Below are 25323 nucleotides of genomic sequence, written 5' to 3'. Positions count from 1 at the left end.
TAGATATAGGTGTCAGCCAGTGTGGACACACAGGTATAGTCCCATGCTAAGAGCTTGCCATTCTTCCAAGGGTAGAAGGAGATCCCTTCGGGGTGGTTTGCTGGGTTGTGGGTATTGTTGGCTCCTAGTGATCGAGACTCCCTCTTGGCTGGGCATCCAGCTGTAGCTGGATTGACCTCATTGTGTCTTGCATGCCAGCCCTTGGTTTTGGAACAGTTAAGACCATGTAGACCACATTGGTCGGCATGCACATCGCCGCAAATACACGTATATTTCATGTGAATTTGGGCAGCAAGGTGCAAAGCCACTGCAATACGGAAGGTCTTAGGGTCGAGGCGCGTTCCCGTTGCTGAAATGGGAACTGTTTGGAGGAAGTCCCCGGAGTGATGTGTGCTCGCAGCTTGGAGTAGGGTCTTTAAGGCTGTATGTAACCTGTTCACCACCAGTTAAGGCCACTTTTACTACTAAAATAAGAACTAGATAAAACTTTCAGTATATATATCCTGAAAGGTGCACACCACTCAGTGTATATACCACTAATAAAATAATAGAAGCGACGATATTAATAAGAGTTAGCAATAAACAGCATAAACTACGTTTATAAGAACAACGGAATAACAGCAATAACCGTCAACATTGCGGAGTCACTTTTCAGTAAAATTACAAAAATAGAATTATAATCAACAAATAAAAAAAAATTCAACAACAAAAAAAAAAAAACGAATAAAAACAGAAATATTAGTTCGTCCCTTCAGTATTGTAAATTAATTATTCAATGAATAAATTTCCCCATAAATGCGTATAACTTATACACGGCTCGTCATTGAGTCCCCCGGATAGGGCATCTGTAAGTGGTGGCCGGATCTCTTCTTCAGTAAGGTTCTCGTTCAGTTCTATGGTCTGGGACGTTCCAGACCATGGAGCCGAACTTTTCTACAGGCTGAGGGACTGACCACCTCAAATACTTTTTCACCATGGCCGATAGACTGATTATATCATAGTTATTCCGCCACTACATCTGCTGCCTCTGTATTTGACTGAAGAAGCCTAATGTGTAGGCGAAACGTTTCAACAATAAAGATACCCAACTGCTGCATATGTGCTTTCGTTTATAACTTAAAAACACGTATTCTGATCAGCTTCAAGTTTTAAACGCTGGCGCACTGTAATTAGAGAAATAATAATAATAATAATAATAATAATAATAATTATAATAATGATAATTATTATTATTATTATCATCATCATCAATATTTACAAATAAATATTACTCTGGGTTTACATCTGTCCATGTTGTTTTATGATCTTTAACTCCTTATATCTCCCTTCTTCTATCTTCTTTCCTATTATATATTTTTTTCATCCCCTCACCATCTCCTAGTTAATCCTCGTTGCTATGCCTTACCCCTAGTTTATGCCAATTGCTAATTTTTCATTCTTCGCTTCTACTTTTTGCATCTTACTCTCCCTTCACTCCTTATTTTTCTATCCTTCTCTACTTTTCTCTCTCCATTTCTTCCATTACTCTTCACGATCCTCTCCCTATTTATTTTTCTTATTCCGTTTTTTTCTCTAACTTCTGCTCTTTCATCCCATTATACTCTCTCTCTCTTTCTCTCTCTACATTTTTCTCACCTTTCTTCAAGTAAAGGATTCCTAACTTTATTGACAAGCTAAGAGCTGTTACCTACATTAGCTTATTCGAAAGCATTTTATTGTTATGAGACATACAAGTAGGGAACAGGATGAAGTTGGAGCCATCTGTGGGCCAGCGTTTTCATCTGATCAACTGACTATCTTGCTGACATCATAATGCTGTACGAATGTGTTCCATACTCGAGTCATCTTGGGGATAAATGACCTTAGATGAAGTGATGTTCTGGAGAAGGGTACAGCCAGAGTGAAGTTGCTGCTTTCTGCCCGACTTGTGGTATAGAAGCTTGTTTCTCGCTGTCATTGATGTGGAGCCTAGTGTGGCACTTCGACAATGTTGTCCTTGTTCATAACAGTAAGGCCACCCACATCCCTCCTGTATTGAAAGCTCTGCTGAAATGACAGATCTATCTCTCTCCCTCTTCCTCTTCCACTTTACTTCTCCCTCTCTTCCTCCTCTCTCACTTTCCCTCCCTCCTTCACTTCTTACCTGTCTCCCTATCCCTCTCCTCCCCTTGGTGGACCACCCTGAGAGAGGGTAAAACAAATGTTTCCCTCAGACGGGCCGTCGGCCAAGCGGACTTCCTTCTTCTCCCCCTACCTCATCCCTCTCCCTTTTCCCCTCCCTATCCTCCTCTTCATCCTCCTTGAAAACTGAATTCTTCTCTGGTGGTCAGGATGTGATAAGCTCGAGACTGTCTCCCTCCGTAGTAAAGCATCCCATTGATGGAGCAACGATGGTGAAGATGGATGAGGAGAAGGGAGGAAAAAAAGGGGGAGGAAAAGGGAGGAGAAGAAGGGAGGAAAAGAAGGGAGGAGAAGAAACGCGCTGTGGGAAGGATTCTGAGATCTGGGACTATATTTGTCATATCAAAAGGAGCTTTCTGAGATCATCCCGGTAGTGGAAACATCAAGGTTAGCTCAGGTTAGATTATGTTCAATTAAGTTAGATTATTTTTTATGTTACGTTATGTTATTTTATGTATGTTAGATTAGGCTCTGGGGTGACCTGTGAAGTTAGGTTATGTTCTGGACTGAACTGAGACGGTGGTGCGGTTGCCTAAGAATACTTCTGAATCACCTAGGACAGTGTAGGACATTGAAAAATGCCTGTTATATGTTGTGGACCGGATGGAAACTCTTGGGGAAGAGGGAGGAAAGGGGGGGGGGAAGGAAACCTCAAATCTTCGTGGTGAATGGTGAAGATTCTCGGGGAAGGAGGTACTAAAATTGGGGTTTACGTAGCTAGAGGTAGAAACTTAGGGGAATGCCTTGCATCATTATCTGCAGTCTCACACACAAACTCTCTCACACACACACACACACACACACACACACACACACACACACACACACACACACACACACACACACTGAAGGGTGGGTCGCAGTAGTGCTGACTTAATTGAGCATTCTCTATGATGGATAGTCTTGAACTTTTTTTCTGGAAAGAAGGCGAGGGCTGGACAGGCAGACGATAGCTATAATATTTTATTTATGAACAATGTAACATTTATTTTTCTTGTGAATAGTGATAAAATCGCAGATTTTATATATCCCCGGAAACGGGATTACATACAGCGGTTTCCGGAGTTCTTTATTTCTTCTGGCGTTTCGTTTACGGGCGATAACACGAGAGAGAGATTCCTGATATCAACGTTAAAATTTTCGACGTTTGTATATCCTAGCGAATCAATGATTGATTTTGTTTAAGCACGGTGTTGCTCCCTCTATCAAATTAGAACCAATTTTCACGTGGAGTCATTATGAGGCTTCAGGTGGAATAAGAAATAGGTTTTACTACACCAAACTCATTTCACCTGTTTTTATGATTGAAAGTCGCTCTTCTTTAATTTCCAATGAAGGAGAAAAAAAAAGGCTCAGATCTTTGCTAGTCTGGAGATAAATTTTAGTTTATTATAAATGCCGTAAGAATGATGACAATAAACACAGAACAAGCTTTTAATGGGTCGATGCTTCGCTCTGTGTAACCGTTTATCAAGTCTACTCAGAACGAAACGTTGTGGTTGTGTCTTCATACTTGTCAGAAACAAGAAAATTCTTATGAACATCTTAAAATAATTCGAGTTAAAGCCTGGAAATCAAAATCAGGGATGCACTATATCAAAATGACCAGAGGTCACCATCACATGCCAATAGTTTCCCTACTTACAGTACACTAGCGTTGAAGAATTGAAGACAATCAGAAGAGGCGTTCTCAAGGTATAAACGAGAACCTTAAAGAAAATAGGAAATAGTCTGTGGATCAACTAAAGATACTCCGTCGGGGGTACCAAATTATACTTAGATATCTACAAAGCCTACTAGTGGGCAATTAAAAATAAGGTAATTTCAATAGGGACACATTCTTATTGTTTAGATAGGGAAAAAATGAGGTATTCGACCGAACACTGGATGCAAATCACAGGAGGACCACCTCTAAGAATTTGAAATAAGGGTGTAGGATGACATACCATTCAAAGAGCACAATATCGCAAATGTAGCAAATGCCAGAAAAAAATGAGAGGGTGGGTAATGAAAACGATCGAAACAAGATATTTTTTGCCAAGGATGAAATTCAAATCAACTGTACTCTCACGTCTAGATTATTATTTCATGCTCTCAAGGAAAACGAGATATCAGAGCTGGCTGCATACAATGAGTACACCTACTAAACTACGGGGATCGCCTCACAGTACTGCGAATTTACTCTCTGGAACGAAGAGACATACCTAATAATACACGGAAGATACTTGAGGGGCTAGGCACACTATCATAAAATCTAATATTCGAAGGCAAAAACTCTTCAACCTGTTACAAGTACGTCAAAAATATAACCGGAATAAAGGGAGACGTTTTCAAGAAGAAACTTAACTACTATCTTCTCTAAGTATCAGAGCAACGAGGACTATGATGGCTACGTGGGCCAACGCGCCGATAACAGTAACAGCCTGATGGGACAGGCAATTATCAAGGAAGTCTGGCCTCAGGCCGGGCTGAGAAGGTAGAAAACCCCTCGTCAAAAAAAGTGGCAAATTATATCACAGGTGCGCTAGCTAAATGTCCTTGTTTGGTCAGTAGCTCTGGTAGAAAGGGTATTGAACACTACTCTGGGAAAGTGGACTTTAATGTTCCCCCCTCCCCCTCCAGCATCCCCTACACGCAATGACCCCCCTCCTATTCCCCCTCAACCCGATACCGAATTTAGCTAATAAAAAGTGACATTGAGTCGCATAAAATATGGAGAAGGGACACAGACTCGATCTCCAATGAAATTAAAGTCATGTGCAGGGATGTCGGTTTGAGTTTGGTCCAGCGAGGGTGAATGGGGGAGTGGCAGATCGGGGGTGATGGGGGGGTAAGAGTGGGTGGGTAGGGGGTGTTGGGGTGAAGAGGGTGGAAAGAGAGGAGATAGGGAGGCGTAAATATAGAAATGAGGGAGAAGGGACTAGTGTAGGTTTTTTTGTGGGCAGGTGTTGGGGAGGGATGTTGGGGAAGGTTGTTGGGGAGGGTTGTTGGGGAGGGTTGCTGGGGAGGGATGTTGGGGGAGGGATGTTGGGGAAGGTTGTTGGGGAGGGTTGTTGGGGAGGGTTGTTGGGGAGGGTTGTTGGGGAGGGATGTTGGGGAGGGATGTTGGGGAGGGTTGTTGGGGAGGGTTGTTGGGGAGGGTTGGGGAGGGCTGTTGGAGAGGGTTGTTGGGGAGGGTTGTTGGGGAGAGTTGTTGGGGAGGGTTGATGGGGAGGGTTGTTGGGGAGGGTTGGGGGAGGGATGTTGGGGAGGGATTTGGGGGAGGGATGTTGGGGAGGGATTTTGGGGAGGGATGTTGGGGAGGGATGTTGGGAAGGGATGCTGGGGAGGGATGTTGGGGAGGGTTGTTTGGGAGGGATGTTGGGGAGGGATGTTGGGGAGGGATGTTTGGGAGGGAGGGTGGGTTGTTGGGGAGGGTTGTTGGGGAGGGTTGTTGGGGAGGAATGTTGAGGAGGGATGTTGGGGAGGGTTGTTTGGGAGGGATGATGGGGAGGGATGTTGGGGAGGGTTGGGGAGGGTTGTTTGGGAGGGATGTTTGGGAGGGTTGTTTGGGAGGGATGTTGGGGAGGGTTGTTGGGGAGGGATGTTGGGGAGGGATGTTGGGGAGGGATGTTGGGGAGGGATGTTTGGGAGGGATATTGGGGAGGGTTGTTTGGGAGGGATGTTGGGGAGGGATATTGGGGAGGGTTGTTTGGGAGGGATGTTGGGGAGGGATGTTGGGGAGGGATATTGGGGAGGGTTGTTTGGGAGGGATGTTGGGGAGGGATGTTGGGGAGGGAGGGTTGTTTGGGAGGGTTGTTTGGGAGGGATGTTGGGGAGGGATGTTGGGGAGGGGTTTGGGAGGGATTTGGGGAGGGATGTTGGGGGGGATAGGGAGGGATGTTGGGGAGGGATATTGGGGAGGGTTGTTTGGGAGGGATGTGGGGGAGGGATGTTGGGGAGGGATGTTGGGGAGTTTCATCACATATACTTTTTCAACTTTCCATCTTAATTCCCTATTCCTACCACCTTCTATTGCTTTTCATTTCTACTTTTAATGTTTTTTTAATCATTTCATCTCTTCCTTCTCTTCCTCTCACATTACTTTTACTACTCTTTTCTATCCCTTCTTATATTTTCTTCCTTCCATACCCTTACAAGTTTTTTTTTTATTTCGGCAGTATACTTCTTATCTCCACCATTATCTCTCCGAGTAGAAGAGGCAGTGAAGGGTGAGGAGAGAGCCTTCTGCTATACTATCCCGAACACATCAATCTTGGCAGAATGTGGGATAGCAAGACTAGATCCCAAGATCCTGTGTAGTTTTTGCTTACCGACGTTATTCATTACACTTTTCCTCTCACCTCCTTCCCTCCCTTACGAGTTTTATCGTTTTATATCACTATAATTTAGCCATGTCGCTGGCAACAACAGCCTGCTTGACCAGATAGCCAAGGAATTCTGATTAGGTTTCAAGTGTAAAGAAAAAATTTAAAACTGGTCACAGGAGGCCTGGTGAGGACCGGCCCGCGGGGGCGTTGACCCCCTAAACACCCTCCTGGTAAACAACGCTGCTTGTCTTAGGAGATACATCAGCAGTGAGCTGCTGCTTGTTATGTGATAGTTAGAAATAAAGGGGAGATGGTGATCAGGGCAGGGGGTGGTGATCAGGGTAGGGGGTGATGATCAGGGCAGGGGGTGGTGATCAGGGCAGGGGGTGGTGATCAGGGCAGGGGGTGGTGATCAGGGCAGGGGGTGATGATCAGGGCAGGGGGTGATGATCAGGGCAGGGGGTGGTGATCAGGGCAGGGGGTGGTGATCAGGGTAGGGGGTGGTGATCAGGGCAGGGGGTGGTGTTCAGGGCAGGGGGTGATGATCAGGGGAGGGGGTGGTGATCAGGGCAGGGGGTGGTGATCAGGGCAGGGGGTGGTGATCAGGGCAGGGGGTGGTGATCAATGCAGGGGGATGGTGATCAGGGCAGGGGGTGGTGATCAGGGTAGGGGGTGGTGATCAGGGCAGGGGGTGGTGATCAGGGCAGGGGGTGGTGATCAGGGCAGGGGGCGGTGATCAGGGTAGGGGGATGGTGTTCGGGGCTGGGGGTGGTGTTCAGGGCAGGGGGTGGTGATCAGGGCAGGGGGGGTGGTGTTCCGGGCAGGGGGTGGTGATCAGGGCAGGGGGTGGTGATCAGGGCAGGGGGTGGTGATCAGGGCAGGGGGTGGTGATCAGGGCAGGGGGTGGTGATCAGGGCAGGGGGTGGTGATCAGGGCAGGGGGTGGTGATCAGGGCAGGGGATGGTGATCAGGGCAGGGGGTGGTGATCAGGGCAGGGGGTGGTGATCAGGGCAGGGGGTGGTGATCAGGGCAGGGGGTGGTGATCAGGGCAGGGGGTGGTGATCAGGGCAGGGGGTGGTGATCATGGCAGGGGGTGGTGATCATGGCAGGGGGTGGTGATCATGACAGGGGGTGGTGATCATGACAGGGGGGTGGTGATCAGAGCAGGGGGTGGTGATCAGGGCAGGGGGTGGCGATCAGGGCAGGGGGTGGTGGTCAGGGCAGGGGGTGGTGGTCAGGGCAGGGGGTGGTGATCAGGGCAGGGGGTGGTGATCAGGGCAGGGGGTGGGGGCATGGGGTGGCGATCAGGGCAGGGGGGGTGGTCAGGGCATCAGGGCAGGGGGTGGTGATCAGGGCAGGGGGTGGTGATCAGGGCAGGGGGTGGTGATCAGGGCAGGGGGTGGTGATCAGGGCAGGGGGTGGTGATCAGGGCAGGGGGGGTGGTGATCAGGGCAGGGGGGGTGATCAGGGCAGGGGGGGGTGATCAGGGCAGGGGGTGGTGATCAGGGCAGGGGGTGGTGATCAGGGCAGGGGGTGGTGATCAGGGCAGGGGGTGGTGATCAGGGCAGGGGGTGGTGATCAGGGCAGGGGGTGGTGATCAGGGCAGGGGGTGGTGATCAGGGCAGGGGGTGGTGATCAGGGCAGGGGGATGGTGATCAGGGCAGGGGGTGGTGATCAGGGCAGGGGGTGGTGATCAGGGCATCAGGGCAGGGGGTGGTGATCAGGGCAGGGGGTGGTGATCAGGGCAGGGGGTGGTGTTCAGGGCAGGGGGTGGTGATCAGGGCAGGGGGTGGTGATCTGGGCAGGGGGTGGTGATCAGGGCAGGGGGTGGTGATCAGGGCAGGGGGTGGTGTTCAGGGCTGGGGGTGGTGATCAGGGCAGGGGGTGGTGTTCAGGGCAGGGGGTGGTGATCAGGGCAGGGGGTGGTGATCAGGGCAGGGGGTGGTGATCAGGGCAGGGGGTGGTGATCAGGGCAGGGGGTGGTGATCAGGGCAGGGGGTGGTGATCAGGGCAGGGGGTGGTGATCAGGGCAGGGGGGGATCAGGGCAGGGGGTGATCAGGGCAGTGGGTGGTGATCAGGGTAGGGGGTGGTGATCAGGGCAGGGGGTGGTGATCAGGGCAGGGGGATGGTGATCAGAGCAGGGGGTGGTGATCAGGGTAGGGGGATGGTGATCAGGGCAGGGGGTGGTTATCAGGGCAGAGGGTGGTGATCAGGGCAGTGGGTGGTGATCAGGGTAGGGGGTGGTGATCAGGGCAGGGGTATGGTGATCAGGGCAGGGGGTGGTGATCAGGGCAGGGGGATGGTGATCAGGGCAGGGGGTGGTGATCATGGCAGGGGGATGGTGATGAGGGCAGGGGTATGGTGATCAAGGTAAGGGGATGGCGATCAGGGCAAGGGAATGGTGATCAGGGAAAAGGGGTGGTGATCAGGGCAGGGGGACAGTGATCATGACAGGGGGATGGTGATCAGAGCAGGGGGATGGTGATCAGAGCAGGGGGATGGTGATCAGAGCAGGGGGATGGTGATCAGGGCAGGGGGTGGTGATCAGGGCAGGGGGTGGTGATCATGGCAGGGGGATGGTGATCAGGGCAGGGGGTGGTGATCAGGGCAGGGGGTGGTGATCATGGCAGGGGGTGGTGATCATGACAGGGGGATGGTGATCAGAGCAGGGGGATGGTGATCAGGGCAGGGGGTGGTGATCAGGGCAGGGGGTGGTGATCAGGGCAGGGGGTGGTGATCAGGGCAGGGGGATGGTGATCAGGGCAGGGGGTGGTGATCAGGGCAGGAGGTGGTCTTCAGGGCAGGGGGATGGTGATCATGACAGGGGGATGGTGATCAGGGTAGTGGAATGGTGATCATGGCAGGGGGATGGTGATGAGGGCAGGGGTATGGTGATCAAGGTAAGGGGATGGCGGTCAGGGCAAGGGAATTGTGATCAGGGAAAAGGGGGTGGTGATCAGGGACAGGGGGTGGTGATCATGACAGGGGGATGGTGATCAGAGCAGGGGGATGGTGATCAGGGCAGGAGGTGGTGATCAGGGCAGGGGGTGGTGATCATGGCTGGGGGTGGTGATCAGGGCAGGAGGTGGTGATCAGGGCAGGGGGTGGTGATCATGGCAGGGGGTAATGTTTAGGGCATGAAAGAGTGATTGAGTCAGGTGGGGACTCGTTTTGAGGAAGGAAAGTGTCTGTTTCAAGACTGGAGGATGGAAGGTGTAAAGTGGAAGAGGGAGGGATGGAGTGGTGGTGGGAGGGTAGTGGGGTAGGCGAGGGAGAGGTGTGGGGTATGGGAGGCTGGGTGATGGTAGGTAAGGGGAGTGGGGGATGATGTATGAAAGAAGTGTCGGGGTTATGATACTTCGTGACTGATGAACCCCCACTATCCTGACGCACACCCATTACCCCCACCACCCTTCCTCCTGCCCCACCAACCTCTCCTCCTCCGCTGCAATCTTCCCCTTCTTTCCCCTATATCGCTTCCCCTAATCCACTAACCTTTCCTCCTTGCCAACCACACTTTCCCTCTTACTCCCGTCCCTCATCCAAACCCCCACCAACCTCACCACCACCAACTTCACCACCACCAACCTCACCACCACCAATCTCGCTTTCCGAACATCACCACCCTTCCAGCCGCAACTCCACTACAACCTTTTCATCTTAGTCATATCCATCACAAATAATATATTGCTTTAATTTAGCATAATTTGAAGCATAAACAGTATGCTTCAACTCTTTTAATATGATAATTACACAGTGGAAACAAAAGCTATGTTCCCCCTGACAGGTTCCATCAAGCAGGATGGGGATCATACAATGTTGAAATCTCTCATCCTGAGCTGAGAGACCTTTCCCCAGAGCAATGAGAGTATCGTCAAACATCAAAAATAAAATGGCGAGTGAAGGTAGTATGTACAACATACACTCCACCCTTACAATACTTATGACAACATCCACGTGTTTAAGTAGTCACGCCAGTGACACACCACGCACGCTAATACTAACAAGTACAAGGACATCCACACTTATTATTTCTGCCTTCTCCTCACGTATGTTACCGACTCGCGCTCTGGCCATTAAGCTTAGCCATACAGAAACAAATTACGTGTAAATGCCAACCATTCCTCGGTATAAAAAGTATATTTTTCCCTATATATGACAAGAAAGACGGTCTATTTTGCTTTAAATAGAGTTTCAAATATTATGTAGTAAAATGGTTCAAAGGCTACCAACAATAATATAAGCTTATTTATGAAAAAGGTTAGACCAGCGAGATTTTTTTTACTAAATATCCTTGGATATAACCGAAGGGGCCACTAGCCCCTACGTCCCCAACTCTGCTCGTGTTAGACATTCAACAACCCTAAACTGCTGAGTAAGGCAGTTCCGTCGCTCTGTTCCTTGTGTGTGTATGAGGGCAGGAAGGAAACGGGGGTTCCGGAAGCCTGACTACCACCTAGAAGGGAAGCGATTTAGTATTGGAAAGAGAAAAAGATGTAGAGGTGGACATAACAGCAAATTGCGCGTCTGAGGTCCACATAATAGCATCGTCAGCATATAGAAAATTGTCAAATATAGAAATAGTTATGAGTAATCTGAACAAGGAATCATTCAGTTCACTAAACGCGACTTAGGTAAAGACAGTACTGGGGTACTCGGCCCCACCATGGAACTATCATCTCGAGCATAAACAGATTTACTGTGAGGGCTGGGATTCAAAGACAGGTTGAGAGAGCTAGATCTTCCATTACTAGACGACTGGAGATCAAGAGGAGACTTAATCACCACTTACAAGATACTCAGGGAGAAAAACAGAGACACATCATTGTTGGAACGAAGAACAAGAGGGATATAACCACAAGTAGAATATTCTGGGGCATAGACATAACATTTTTGTTTTATTTTAGGATAGATTTATCTGTTAGTTTAATTTAGGTTAGGTTAGGTTATAGTAATCCATGAAAAAAAACGGATGTTTTACCACAATAACAAAAAATGAACACAACTATAACATGAATTTTAGTGTAGTGAGTCCAGGCAACGTTAAAATTCACACGTTTTTCAGGAATGGTGTCCCCTCATGGAAGGTTCCTTGATGTTGGTGAGGGGCTCTTGATTTAGGGAATTGGAACTGTGCTCCAGTTCCCCGAATTAAGCCTGAATGCCTTCCACATCCCCCCCCGGGCGCTGTATAATCCTACGGGTTTAGCGCTTCCCCTTTGATTATAATAATAATCAGGAATGGTGTGAGGAGGGGGCAAAAAAAGTATGAATTAATAAAGAGACGAGTGAAATGACCTGAATGTAAACATCTCGCCCAATCTGTCTGCTGATGCAGGGGAGCACCAGTGATTGATGCAGGGGAGCACCAGTGATTGATGCAGGGGAGCACCAGTGATTGATGCAGGGGAGCACCAGTGATTGATGCAGGGGAGCACCAGTGATTGATGCAGGGGAGCACCAGTGACTGATGCAGGGGAGCACCAGTGATTGATGCAGGGGAGCACCAGTGATTGATGCAGGGGAGCACCAGTGATTGATGCAGGGGAGCACCAGTGATTGATGCAGGGGAGCACCAGTGATTGATGCAGGGGAGCACCAGTGATTGATGCAGGGGAGCACCAGTGATTGATGCAGGGGAGCACCAGTGATTGATGCAGGGGAGCACCAGTGACTGATGCAGGGGAGCACCAGTGACTGATGCAAGGGAGCACCAGTGACTGATGCAGGGGAGCACCAGTGACTGATGTAGGGGAGCACCAGTGATTGATGCAGGGGAACACCAGTGATTGATGCAGGGGAGCACCAGTGATTGATGCAGGGGAGCACCAGTGATTGATGCAGGGGAGCACCAGTGATTGATGCAGGGGAGCACCAGTGACTGATGCAGGGGAGCACCAGTGATTGATGCAGGGGAGCACCAGTGATTGATGCAGGGGAGCACCAGTGATTGATGCAGGGGAGCACCAGTGATTGATGCAGGGGAGCACCAGTGATTGATGCAGGGGAGCACCAGTGATTGATGCAGGGGAGCACCAGTGATTGATGCAGGGGAGCACCAGTGATTGATGCAGGGGAGCACCAGTGACTGATGCAGGGGAGCACCAGTGACTGATGCAAGGGAGCACCAGTGACTGATGCAAGGGAGCACCAGTGATTGATGCAGGGGAGCACCAGTGATTGATGCAGGGGAGCACCAGTGATTGATGCAGGGGAGCACCAGTGATTGATGCAGGGGAGCACCAGTGATTGATGCAGGGGAGCACCAGTGATTGATGCAGGGGAGCACCAGTGACTGATGCAAGGGAGCACCAGTGATTGATGCAGGGGAGCACCAGTGATTGATGCAGGGGAGCACCAGTGATTGATGCAGGGGAGCACAAGTGATTGATGCAGGGGAACACCAGTGATTGATGCAGGGGAACACCAGAGATTGATGCAGGGGAACACCAGTGATTGATGCAGGGGAACACCAGAGATTGATGCAGGGGAACACCAGTGATTGATGCAGGGGAGCACCAGTGATTGATGCAGAGGAGCACCAGTGATTGATGCAGGGGAGCACTAGTGATTGATGCAGGGGAACACCAGTGATTGATGCAGGGGAACACCAGTGATTGATGCAGGGGAGCACCAGTGATTGATGCAGGGGAACACCAGTGATTGATGCAGGGGAGCACCAGTGATTGATGCAGGGGAGCACCAGTGATTGATGCAGGGGAGCACCAGTGACTGATGCAAGGGAGCACCAGTGATTGATGCAGGGGAGCACCAGTGATTGATGCAGGGGAGCACCAGTGATTGATGCAGGGGAGCACCAGTGATTGATGCAGGGGAGCACCAGTGATTGATGCAGGGGAGCACCAGTGACTGATGCAAGGGAGCACCAGTGATTGATGCAGGGGAGCACCAGTGATTGATGCAGGGGAACACCAGTGATTGATGCAGGGGAGCACTAGTGATTGATGCAGGGGAACACCAGTGAGTGATGCAGGGGAACACCAGTGATTGATGCAGGGGAGCACCAGTGATTGATGCAGGGGAGCACCAGTGATTGATGCAGGGGAGCACTAGTGATTGATGCAGGGGAACACCAGTGATTGATGCAGGGGAGCACCAGTGATTGATGCAGGGGAGCACCAGTGATTGATGCAGGGGAGCACCAGTGATTGATGCAGGGGAGCACCAGTGATTGATGCAGGGGAGCACCAGTGATTGATGCAGGGGAGCACCAGTGATTGATGCAGGGGAGCAGCAGTGACTGATGCAGGGGAGCACCAGTGACTGATGTAGGGGAGCACCAGTGATTGATGCAGGGGAACACCAGTGATTGATGCAGGGGAACACCAGTGATTGATGCAGGGGAGCACCAGTGATTGATGCAGGGGAACACCAGTGATTGATGCAGGGGAGCACCAGTGATTGATGCAGGGAGCACCAGTGATTGATGCAGGGGAGCACCAGTGATTGATGCAGGGGAGCACCAGTGATTGATGCAGGGGAGCACCAGTGATTGATGCAGGGGAGCACCAGTGATTGATGCAGGGGAGCAGCAGTGATTGATGCAGGGGAGCAGCAGTGACTGATGCAGGGGAGCACCAGTGACTGATGCAGGGGAGCACCAGTGATTGATGCAGGGGAGCACCAGTGACTGATGCAAGGGAGCACCAGTGACTGATGCAAGGGAGCACCAGTGACTGATGCAAGGGAGCACCAGTGACTGATGCAAGGGAGCACCAGTGACTGATGCAGGGGAGCACCAGTGACTGATGCAAGGGAGCACCAGTGACTGATGCAAGGGAGTACCAGTGACTGATGCAAGGGAGCACCAGTGACTGATGCAAGGGAGTACCAGTGACTGATGCAAGGGAGCACAAGTGATTGATGCAGGGGAGCACCAGTGATTGATGCAGGGGAGCACCAGTGACTGATGCAGGGGAGCACCAGTGACTGATGCAAGGGAGCACCAGTGACTGATGCAAGGGAGCACCAGTGACTGATGCAAGGGAGCACCAGTGATTGATGCAAGGGAGCACCAGTGACTGATGCAAGGGAACACCAGTGACTGATGCAAGGGAGTACCAGTGACTGATGCAAGGGAGCACCAGTGACTGATGCAAGGGAGTACCAGTGACTGATGCAAGGGAGCACCAATGACTGATGCAGGGGAGCACCAGTGATTGATGCAAGGGAGCACCACTGATTGATGCAAGGGAGCACCACTGATTGATGCAAGGGAGCACCAGTGACTAATGCAGGGGAGCACCAGTGACTGATGCAGGGGAGCACCAATGACTGATGCAAGGGAGCACCAGTGACTGATGCAAGGGAGCACCAGTGACTGATGCAAGGGAGCACCAGTGACTGATGCAAGGGAGCACCAGTGATTGATGCAAGGGAGCACCAGTGATTGATGCAAGGGAGCACCAGTGACTGATGCAGGGGAGCACCAGTGACTGATGCAGGGGAGCACCAGTGACTGATGCAGGGGAGCACCAGTGACTGATGCAGGGGAGCACCAGTGACTGATGCAAGGGAGCACCAGTGACTGATGCAAGGGAGCACCAGTGACTGATGCAAGGGAGCACCAGTGACTGATGCAGGGGAGCACCAGTGACTGATGCAAGGGAGCACCAGTCACTGATACAAGGGAGCACCAATGACTGATGCAAGGGAGCACCAGTGACTGATGCAGGGGAGCACCAGTGACTGATGCAAGGGAGCACCAGTCACTGATGCAAGGGAGCACCAGTCACTGATGCAAGGGAGCACCAGTGACTGATGCAAGGGAGCACCAGTGACTGATGCAAGGGAGCACCAGTGACTGATGCAAGGGAGCACCAGTCACTGATGCAAGGGAGCACCAGCACCAAGGGAGCATCAGTGACTGATGCAAGGGAGCACCAGTGACTGATGCAAGGGAGCACCAGTGACTGATGCAAGGGAGCACCAGTCACTGATGCAAGGGAGCACCAGTCACTGATGCAAGGGAGCACCAGCGACTGATGCAAGGGAGCATCAGTCACTGATGCAAGGGAGCACCAGTCACTGATGCAAGGGAGCACCAGTGACTGATGCAAGGGAGCACCAGTGACTGATGCAAGGGAGCACCAGTGACTGATGCAAGGGAGCACCAGTCACTGGGAAATTAGGCTTTTTAAAACCTGTTCTTCACAACACATATAATCAGCCCTCAAGTACGCACCATCAGCATGAAACCAACATATAGTAAAGCAACGAACAGCAACGTCACTCTGGCTGTAACCTTCTCCAGAACATAACATCATCTGAGATCCTTTATCCCCAGGATGACTCGAGTCGAACACATTCGTACAGCATTATGATGTCAACGAGATGAAGTCAGTTGATCAAATGAAAATGCTGGCCCACAGATGGCTCCAACTTCATGTTCCTTACTTGTATGTCTCATAACAATAAAAATGCATTCAAATGAGCTGATGTAGGTAACATCTCTTAGCTTGTCAATAAAGCTAAGGATCCTTAGCGTAACCTTGTCAAACCCTGTGTTAAAAAAAATATCACATTAAACAAGTGATATCACAGTATGCAAAACAACTACTGTGAAAAAATTGTGAACTTCCAAGCGCTTTCGTGATTTTTCACTATTCTTTCACAATGGTTGTTTTGCATATTGTGATATCACCTGTTTAATGTAATTTGTTGTTAAAACTCATTAAGAAAATATACGTGTACTGGTGCACGTCTCATAAAGCTGGAAAAACTGAAAAGACGGTTACGACATGCAATATTTCTCGGCGAATAAACAAAGAAATTTAACGATAAGGACCAAGATGAGGGAACATAGATAATAACCAACCATCCGAGGCCTTCCGCTGGCTAATCGGTCCACCCCTGTAAAAATTAAGGTTGTAACTATAGACAGTAGTTGTTCGCCTTTAAACCTGATAAACTAAGAAAATGCGTTTGTTACAGAAAGTTTACGTCAGATCGGTGTCTTGTTTTATTCCCCTCCCACGCCTCTCCGTCGCCCTGTATGCTGTTCGCTCCCCCACTCCCCCTTCTTCCCAAAGTCCCTCCTCCCCTCCCCACTAACCACCCCCACCACACTTCACTGTCCAGCCAAACGATGGTGCTTCATCCATCACTACGTGTTATCCACCTCTCACACACCTTTCATCACCCCCACCTTTCACACCCCCTTTATCACCCACACCTCGATACACTCCCCTCCCCTCTACCCACTACATTATCCAGATAACCCTCCCACTCCCCTACCCCCATCCCCTCAATCTCCTTTAAACCCCTCCCCCCTCCTACCCTTGCATCATCCCTCATCTCTTCTCATCCTCTCACTCTCTCTCTCCCCTCAGCATCCGACCTAGCGCCTTTCCCCTCTGACCGCTCCCATCACCCTCCCCTTCCACATTAAAGCCCCACCCCAGGTACCTGACCCCTCCCACACCCCCTTTCCTCCCCTTAACCGTGTCTGGCCAAACACACCAACCTCAGAAATAATGACGATGATCGGCTTTACGCTGAAAGAGAGAGAGAAAGAGAGAAAGAGAGAGAGAGAGAGAGAGAGAGAGAGAGAGAGAGAGAGAGAGAAAGAGAGAGAGAGAGAGAAAGAAAGAGGAAGGGAAGGGGACAACACAGGATTTAGATGATGAGCGATAGACTCCCTCTCCCACTCAGTTCTCTCCCTCCCTCACTCTCGAGCTGCCTCTAGTTGCTTGGTGGTGGTGGACCACCCCCTCTCACCTTCTTTATTCTCTCTCTCTCTCTCTCTCTCTGTCCTTCGAGGCTGTTAGCACAAACAAAATTCAGCTCCTTATGAAGCAATTAAATAAGCAGTTAGAAAATATCGAATTGAAGCTAATATGCAAGAGTTGGTAAACAAGGGTCACAGTCTGCTCACCAGGGCTGTCCTGGGTGTGTTGGTCAGCTCATTCGCACACTTGTTTGTCTCTGCAACACTGGTATTAAATTAATAATAATAATAGTAATAACAATAATAATGACAATAATAATAATAGCAATAATTTGTTTGTGCAAGAAAGAGTAATGAACACAGATCGTTGGGAGGGAAAATTGCACAGGATACAAACCCGACCTCTGACTGAGGTCTTCCTCAGCAGAATGCCTGAACCACGGCCAGTGCTCAGGGTATTCAGACTACTATTCCTCGTGGTTTTTGCCTTCTGTGAGATTTCCTCTTCCATATGCTTAATTCGTCGACATTTACTTCAGCTGCTCGAAATACGTCGGGTTATGCATTTTGTGATGGTAATAGATTGATAGTGTAGTGGAGACACGTTTTCTACCCACAGGGAGAAAAAATTTTAGTAGCCACCGGGAGCTTTGCCCCCTCCTCCCCGGACACCCTCCAGATAGGAATAACCAAACCTAATTAAACTCTAATTTGGTTTTGCTACCAAAAAGATATTTTTCTATTTTAGGCCAAAAAATCTAACTATTTTACTGGAAAATCATTTTAATATTGTAAATTTACCTAAAATAACCAAACTCAAAACACATTTTATTTCAATAATTTGCTGACACAAAGATGTCTAATCGTTAAATGGGTTTAAAGCCTATCGACTTTATTATTGTAAAAGTTGAGTAAAGAGACGCTGTTGCAACACTTGGGACTCTTTATTGAGGAAACGTTTCTGCAGTCCAAAACAATACTGAAGAAGCCACTGGCTGGCGAAACGTCTCAGTGAAGATCGAAATGTTGCTCAAATGTCCCATTTTTTAACTTGTTGGTTTTCTAAACCATTTACATCCCATTACAAGGACTAAACCCGAAATAGCCCTTGGAGTTCTTAGTCCATCTGGTTGACCAGGACAGGAGTCATGGGTGTAGAAAGGGCAGTGACGAACCCATTCTCATTTTGAAACGATTTGTTTTCCAAATCGTGGTTTAAGGTTAGGCTATGATGTTTTGCTTTAGGTTAAATTATTTTAAGTTATGTTGAATTAGGTTACATTGTCCAAATAATGAAATTAGTATAAAACCAATTAGGAAAAAACACTCCACATTCCGTCTGGCAACGACGTAGTGGAGGAAAAATAGAAAGCGTTCAAATTTGTACCTTTACCTCTCATGGTGAGACAATCGGCTGGTAGTAGTAGTAGTAGTGGTAGTAGTAGTAGTAGTAGTGGTAGTAGTAGTAGTAGTGGTAGTAGTAGTAGTAGTGGTAGTAGTAATAGTAGTGGTAGTAGTAATAGTAGTGGTAGTAGTAGTAGTAGTGGTAGTAGGGTAGGTTTTATATACTGTGATTCACTAGGCAGAGTTTTAGCACAAGATTCCCATCATAGCCACTGCTTAGCAAATTCACGTCTTTCACCATACTTTTACGAATTAACAGCTTACCTCAGTTTTTAAACTGACTTACACTCCTTAGTAGTTGGGGTAGTAGTGGCAGAGAGTAGTGGTAATAGTATGAAGTGGGGTGATAGTGGTAGTAGTGAAGTAGTGGAGGTACAGAGTAGTGGTATAGTATGAGTAGTGGTGATAGAGTAGTGGTCATGTAGAGTAGTAGGAGGGAGTAGTGGGTCAATAGTAGTAGCTGGTAGTAGTAGTTAGTCACTGTGTAGCTGGGATAGAGAGGGTGATTAGTCTGAGTGATGGTGTAGAAAGTAAGGAGTAGTGATGAGAGATAGTAGTAGTAGTAGTGAGAGTAATAGTAGAGTAGAGTAGAAGATAGTAGTAAGTAAAGCAATCAAAATGAGTAATAAAAAGAAGTATTCAAGAAATACATTTATGAAGCATAAGATTAGTATTTGTAAACATTTTTAAACTGCTTATTAAACTGATCTGAGTATTTTAGCTCATGACGGAGCCAGACGATGGAAAGGATGGAATGAGTGATGGAAACTGAGATGAATGAGGAGTAATGGATGTGATGGAAATAGATGAGAGTATGGAAGTGGATGAAATGGTGTTGAAAGAGTGATGAAAGGTGGTTAGAAATGTGTAGAAATGTGTTGAAAGGGTTGAAAGTGTATGAAATGGTGATGGAAAGTTGGGAATGGTGTTGAAATGGTGGAATGGGTGTGGAAATGTGGATGGAAAGAGGATGGGAAATGGTGTGAAATGGAGTGAAATGGTGTGATGGAAATGTGTGTGGAAATGGTGTGATGAAAGTGATGGAATGGTGATGGAAAGTGAATGGAGAGAAAGAATGAAGATGGAAAGGTGATGCGATGAAAAGGCAGTAGTTCTGGACTCAGAGAAACAGTAGCAGTATGTTGGTTTCGTGGCAAACAGTTTGAGGATCCACCAGACAAGTGTGGATAAGTACAGCGCACACAGCTTAGTGAAGCAGGAACAGGCTATACAGCTAACGGAGCAGGTAGCAAGAACACAGAGCAAGTAGCGATGGGGCTACGTAATACCAACAGTCAGATGAATAACGTAACAGCGCAACTAGTTTATGGACACTGAGAACAGTGCAGACGAGGAGCAACAGTGACGATGGCAGCATTCGTAATGGAACAAGAAGAAACGTAGCACAACGCCACCAGCTAAGGAGCAACGTGACAGTGGTGAGTGGTGCAACAGTGACAGGAGCAGATCGTATTGATCAGCAGTATACATAATGGCGCACAAGCACAATCAGTAACGGAGCAAGGTAGCAAGCACAGCGTATGGAACAGTAGATGATGGCAAACAGGGCAAGGCAGAGGTAGGCGCGCCCTCATCAGATCAGGAATAAAGAGGATCGGAGTGGCTGGCAGCCATATGATTGGCTTGTTGGTGTCATAGAGCGTGCACTGACGTCAGAGGCTGGCTGGAGGCTGGATGACAGCGGTATATGGAGCAGCCACGCCACGCCCATAACAACGCAGCCCATATCGCGCAGCCCGTGTTCCAACAATCCATAAAGCGCCCATGTTTCGCTATGCCTGACGTTCATGTGTAACCATGCCAACAGACACACAGTACACCATACATACACAGGAAATGAAGCACAGGTGGATGGCATGTTGGAACAGCCAGCTCAGAAATCTTAGCCTTATAGTAGGAGTCAAGGTCAGACCCACCTTCCAATAATAACCCCAGACCCTTCCTCTTTCCCAATACTAGACAGCGTTCCATGCCACAATATTACATTGCATCACAGATCAGGCCACCTCCTCCTGCCAATCAAGAGCAGAATGTTCACAATGCATACCAACGAATAGACATCAGGATGGTCAAAGCAGATGGATTAAGCAAGAGTAGAGATGACGACATACAACAGAACAGCGCATACAACTATCATAACAAAAACTGAAACAAAAGAGTGCTAGCAGCTGGATGATTACAGGAAAGAGAGGAAACAGTTGGATGGGGAATAGTAGTAGTAGTAGTAATAACAATATTAACAATAATACTGAGTAATAAAATAAGAATATTCACAAAAAAATACATTTTATGAAGCTATAAGATTAAGATATCTTTTTAAACTATTTTTAAACTGTCTTATTAAACTGTATCTTAACGTATTTCTTTTTTACTCTCCATGACAGGGAGCCAGAGGCGATGGAAATGGTGTGTTGGAAATGGTGTGATGGAAATGGTGTGATGGAAATGGTGTGATGGAAATGGTGTGATGGAAATGGTGTGATGGAAATGGTGTGATGGAAATGGTGTGATGGAAATGGTGTGATGGAAATGGTGTGTTGGAAATGGTGTGATGGAAATGGTGTGCTGGAAATGGTGTGATGGAAATGGTGTGATGGAAATGGTGTGATGGAAATGGTGTGCTGGAAATGGTGTGATGGAAATGGTGTGATGGAAATGGTGTGATGGAAATGGTGTGATGGAAATGGTGTGATGGAAATGGTGTGATGGAAATGGTGTGATGGAAATGGTGTGATGGAAATGGTGTGATGGAAATGGTGTGTTGGAAATGGTGTGTTGGAAATGGTGTGTTGGAAATGGTGTGTTGGAAATGGTGTGATGGAAATGGTGTGTTGGAAATGGTGTGTTGGAAATGGTGTGTTGGAAATGGTGTGTTGGAAATGGTGTGATGGAAATGGTGTGATGGAAATGGTGTGTTGGAAATGGTGTGTTGGAAATGGTGTGATGGAAATGGTGTGATGGAAATGGTGTGTTGGAAATGGTGTGATGGAAATGGTGTGATGGAAATGGTGTGTTGGAAATAGTGAATGTGATGATGGAAATAGTGAATGTGATGATGGAAATGGTGAATGTAATGATGGAAATGGTGAATGTGATGATGGAAATGGTGAATGTAATGATGGAAATGGTGAATGTAATGATGGAAATGGTGAATGTAATGATGGAAATGGTGAATGTAATGATGGAAATGGTGAATGTAATGATGGAAATGGTGAATGAGGCGATGGAAAAGGCGGTAGTTTCCTGGACCTCAGAGACAACAGTGGCTAGTATGTTGGTCTTCGTGGCAACACAGTTTGACGGATCCACACCAGCACAACGTTCGTGGATGACAGTAACAGCGCCACCACAGCTTAGTGGAACAAGAGGAACAGCGCTACTACAGCTTAACGGAGCACCGGTAGCAAGAGCAACACAACAGAGCAACAGTAGCGATGGCAGCGCTACGTAATATACCAACAGTCAAGATGAAATAACAGTAACAGCGCAACTACAGTTTAATGGATCAACTGTAGCAACAATGGCACAACCTGACGGAGCAACAGTGACGATGGCAACACTTCGTAATGGAACAACAGTAAGAAAAAACAGTAGCAACAACGCCACTACAGCTTAACGGAGCAACGGTAGCAACAGTGGTGCTGCTGGTGCAACAGTGACAGTGGCAACACTACGTATTGGATCAACAGTAACAATAATAGAGCAGCAACAACACCAATACAGTAACGGAGCAACGGTAGCAACAGCACCACAGCGTAATGGAACAACAGTAATGATGGCAACACAGGGGCAATGGCGTGGGTAGGGCGCCTCGCCTCTCATCAGATCAGAATATAAAAAAAAAAGGGAATCGGAGTGGCTGGCAGCCATATTGATTGGTCTTGTTAGTGTGTCCAATGAGAGAGCGTGTCCACTGACGTCACGAGGGCTGGGCCTCGGGGGGCTGGGATGGACAGCGGTCATTATGGCAGCAGCCACGCCCACACGCCCATAACAACCGCACGCCCATAACTCCCGCACGCCCGTGTTCCCACACAATCCATAAACGCCCATGTTTCCATATGCCCTGACGTTCATGTGTAACCATCCACACACACAGACACACATACACACACACACACACACACAGGGAAATGAAGCACAGGGGTGGATGGCAAGTGTTGGGAACAGCCACCCTCCAGAAATCTTGCCCATCTTATAGTAGGCCAGACTCAAGGCTCAACCCCCACCTTCCCCAATAATAACCCCACACCCTTTCCTCTTTCTCCCAATTATCTACGACTATAAGCCTGTTCCATCCACAATATTACATTGCACTCACCAGATCAAGCCTCACCTCTCCCCTCCTTGCCAATGATCAAGCAGCAGAATGCTTCCACAATGCATACCAACGAATAATAAACTATCATAGTATGGTACATAAATGCAGATGGATTAACAAGCAAGAGTGATGATGACTTGACGGAACATACAACAGAAGCAGCGCCATATCTCAAACTATCATAGAGACAAAACTGAAATCAAAATAGATGCTTTATCGCCAGCTGGATATTAATCAACGAGGAAAGAAAGAGGAAACAGTTGGATGGGGAAGAGAGGCGCTCATCAGAAACTAATGGAGTTTTTAAGAGATGAAATGATAACCAGAAACTAGTTAAATGACAGTAATGGGAACAATCAAGACTGAGGCCCGGAACAGTAGTAGCAGTGATCTACAACTCACCACCAAATAGTAGGATATCAAGACAAGAATGCTCAGTCAACAAAGGAATGGATGATATCATAGCTGAAGAAACAAAAAACACTCATATGTCCGAAACAATGTGAGTAATCATAGGAGACCTCAACTGAAAAAAAAAGAGGCTGGAAGAACTGGGAACCACACTGGCCACCAGAAATGTGAAAGGTGATGGAAAACTGTGTCTGAATGTCAAAGGCTCGGCACTAGAGAGAGAGAAAGAAGGGGATGAACCAGCAAGGCTGGATCTAGTATTTACCCTAAGTGTATCTGAAATAGATGAAATAGACTTTTCGAGACCATACAATGCTGAATTTCGATGTGTTGTGGAAATGAAGATTGAGGAAAGAAAAAACAGATGGAGGTGGGAGAAAATAGGTTTCAGAAGTGAAAGCTGGAAGGAATGAAAAAATTCGTGAAAGCAGTGCAATGGGAAAGGGAACCAGAAGAAAAGTCAAAGAATAAGATGGAGCACCAAGCCGAAAAGTGTCAAGTGACAGGAGAACTTCATATTCAGAAGAGGAAACAGTAAGAACAAAGAACCCGTGGTTGGAAAATGCACAGAAACAAAGATAAAAGCTCAAGAGTATGGATGAACTTTATAAAATGAAGGGCAGAAAAAAAAGTAAGCAGAAGAACCAGAAATATACAGACAAAAGTGGAAGAGTGAGCAACAGTTTATGAGAGCAGCAAAAAATCTCATTCTGAATCAAAACGATCTAACAAGTCACTTCGGAAGTAAAAACAATAGTAAAATACCAAGTAATAATACTGTAAAAGGAAGAAAGAAGAGCTGGCAAAAAGTGACAAGGAAGTCGGGAGGCGGTGAGCAAACAATTGAGAGAGTTTTTCTTAATGTAAACAGTGACAGCAACAGAGGATCACAGAGAAAGGATACACCAACGGGTAAAAATCTTACAACAGGGAGAAAGCTATGCAAATAAAGAGCTTTTGATTTGAACGGGATACAAAGGCAACAGGACCTGAGGTATCACCATAGGGTCTGCGAGAGGGTGCAGAAGCCCTGTCTGACTCACTAGCTAAAAAAATCAATGTTTGCGGAACAATTGTTAGATATCTGTAAAGACAGCTATTGTAGTCTCAATAACTAAGGAGTCAGAGAGAAAGTGCTAAACTACAAACTATTCCCAGTGATAGTCATACTATGTAAGGTAATAAGAGAAATGATTTCAAAAACAGCCAGCAAGGATTTAGAGATGAGAAATCTTGTATCACAAATCTTTTAGAGTTACACGACAAAGTAACAGAAGAGAAGAAGGCGAGAGAGGGATGAGTGCATTGCATTTTACATGAATAAATTTCCAACAGACTGAGTTTCTTTTTAAAGATTATCCAGTGTATGGAAACTAAGCGGATCTGTACGACTTTTGTTGGTTTAAATGTAACAGAATATATCCAAAAAGCCTGAAATTAGTAATTTACACATACCCCTCCTTAGGATGCATACCCTCACTCTTCCCATCACACCCCGCTCACAACCTACCTACATATTTCTCACTCTCCTCTCCCTTCCCTACTCTCTAATTTATCACCTCTTCCCCTTCGATAAAGGCTTCAGCTCCAACAACCAGGCATAGGCTACCCCTCCCTCTCTATCCCCATTTCGGAAGAGCACCACCTCCTCGACCCTTTCTACCCTTTATCGTCCTCTCTCCCCATCCCTCCCCCATAAACCTAACCTTCCCATTAGGCTGTAAGTGCATCTTCACAATAGTGCATATAAGCTTCATTAGAGCGACTGTACAAAGAGGTTAGATTTTATTAACTATTTCGTTTGTACGTTATTATTGCTAATTCTACTGCTATTTTGTATTACTTTTATATTTATTATATATTTTAATAAAATAATAATAATAATAATAATAATAATAATAATAATAATAATAATAATAATAATAATCATGAAATGGACATTAATCTAACCCATGGCCCTCCAGACACAAAACTGGTAAGCCAG

At 47.5% G+C, this 25323-nt stretch overlaps 1 long non-coding RNA gene across 3 annotated transcripts in view; it reads left to right on the top strand.

Annotated features, from left to right (window-relative positions):
- The window catches only part of LOC128693746 (uncharacterized), a 105387-nt gene extending 80708 nt beyond the window's left edge, over positions 1–24679 (top strand). For all 3 annotated transcript variants that reach the window (XR_008407765.2, XR_008407766.2, XR_008407767.2), the window contains one exon: positions 20992–24679. This is a non-coding gene — a long non-coding RNA (uncharacterized lncRNA). The remainder of the gene's footprint in view (positions 1–20991) is intronic.
- Positions 24680–25323: the final 644 nt, after the last annotated feature.

Source organism: Cherax quadricarinatus, chromosome 34 (genome assembly GCF_038502225.1).
Source record: "Cherax quadricarinatus isolate ZL_2023a chromosome 34, ASM3850222v1, whole genome shotgun sequence".
NCBI lineage: Eukaryota > Metazoa > Arthropoda > Malacostraca > Decapoda > Parastacidae > Cherax > Cherax quadricarinatus.
Note: the sequence above shows the minus strand (reverse complement) of the source record. Positions and strands in the feature narration are given on the sequence as shown.